Source organism: Anoplophora glabripennis, unplaced genomic scaffold (genome assembly GCF_000390285.2).
Source record: "Anoplophora glabripennis isolate ALB-LARVAE unplaced genomic scaffold, Agla_2.0 scaffold962, whole genome shotgun sequence".
NCBI lineage: Eukaryota > Metazoa > Arthropoda > Insecta > Coleoptera > Cerambycidae > Anoplophora > Anoplophora glabripennis.
The window spans coordinates 139,630-141,580 of NW_019418252.1; positions in this window are offsets into that span (position 1 = coordinate 139,630).

Genomic DNA, 1,951 nt, shown 5'->3' on the forward strand with positions numbered 1-1,951 from the left:
TATATCGATTAGGTCGATGTCCATATTTCTCAACAATAGATTTAGCATCAGGACTTCATCAACTCGAAATGCACCCTAACTCTATTGAGAAAATAGCTTTTTCGGTAGACAACGGTCATTACGAATTTATTCGATTGCCCTTCGGATTAAAAAATGCTCCAGCTGCATGCCAAAGATGTATGGATGTCTTAAAGAATTTACAAAATAAATTTTGCATGGCCTACATGGACATTATCGTCTTTTCAAAAGATCTTCAAGAACATCTGCAATCTGAACATCTGTTGGTGATATAGCCAATCTGTTTTTTTTTTCAGTGAATTCTATACATTTACGTTGTCACTTCCACAAGCGGAAGTGACGTTATATTTGAGGAGGCGACGCAATATGTATGTCTGCTTTGGAAGTGGCACTTTTTCTTTATTTTTACAGTTTTTAAATTGAAGGTTTCTTTGGTCCTCAGTAGGTAATAGAACCCCGCAATCATTCTAATTTTTGCAGTCAATGTACTGCGCATTTAGTTTTTCTGGACTGTAGAAATAATGTAAACATCTGTCGCAGAAGTACTTCTTGGCATGAATTTAACTAAATTGGGACGATAGGAGGCGCGATAAATCCCTTATCCATAGGTAATGGTATTTTGAAGTGAAAAGGGCTGCATTTTCATCTTCGACATCGTCTTGGTATCGATCTTGAATCATTAGTAGGATGACTTGCATATTTCTTCTTCGTTAAATACGTTGGGAGCGTGATGAAGCCCTCCTTCTTTTTAAGCATGTAAACGTTGATTGATGCATCGTTTTGATTCTCAAACCTGGGTATCTGCTTCGTAATCATGGGAAACTGGATAGGTACCCGTCAGGTTGAGTACCGTTGGGGATAAGACGAAGGTCTATCGGGGTGATAATGATTATCGGCAACAGGATACAACGTCGATGTCACAGCCCACGCAAAACAGGCGTTGTCGTCGTTTTTTACGTTGACGCACGCCTGTTTTCTTTAAATTTGTTGATGAACCCAGCTGTGGCGTGAATTTGTTAACGTTAATCCCCAGGCTGGTGATGGAGTTCAAGGCCCATCCGCTTTCACGCTCCTGGAATTCCTCGAGCTCAGTAGAAATCGGTGTCACTATGTGTTCTTGAAACCATTGCCCCAGATTGGTGTCACGATAAATAGAAGAGTTGGAAGTTGTGAAATACTTTGGTTCCTCGACTATCCTGTCAGCTTTTTGTAGCCAAAACTGCCAAAATAAAAATATATCCCAACAGAGACGACTTTTTAAGACGAAGAAAACAGGTAATAGAAAAAAAGATCAGTTATCGAAGCCAGATAATATTGAAGTAAATAATATTGCCTTAAATATGCTTATCTAAAAAAATAAATATCTTTATATTTACAGGTGTTTTTTTTGTCTAACAGGTTTTAACAATGAATAACAAAAACACAGAATTGTGTTTAAGATCATTGCTAATCTACAATCTACATTAACTATCAACAAAATAATTTAATCATACAGTACTAACAGTTACTCTCTTTGCCAAAAGGCAGAACAAGCGTATAAATTGAGCAAAAAATATTTCTTCAGACATCAAAATAAAAATTTAATTCAATTCAATAAAACATTTTTTGTTAATTCCATACAGCCAATATTATGTAAATCTTTGATAAGTACCTTTTATGTGTTCAACTGCCTAACAAAAATGAAAAATATAATCCAACATATTATTTCCCTAAACCTGCATGATATACCTAATATCAATATTTTAAATACGCCCGGGAAACTAAACGAGTTTGACGGTTGGAGCATGCGCGCAATGTGCAAGTCAAAGTGGAATTGGTGTTGCTAGCCGCCAGTCATATTTTATAACACAAATACTTCAGAATATCTGTATGGCCTTAGTCCGGAAAATCAGGATTTTTTATTCCATGTAATTATTTCCAAATTAAGAAGACA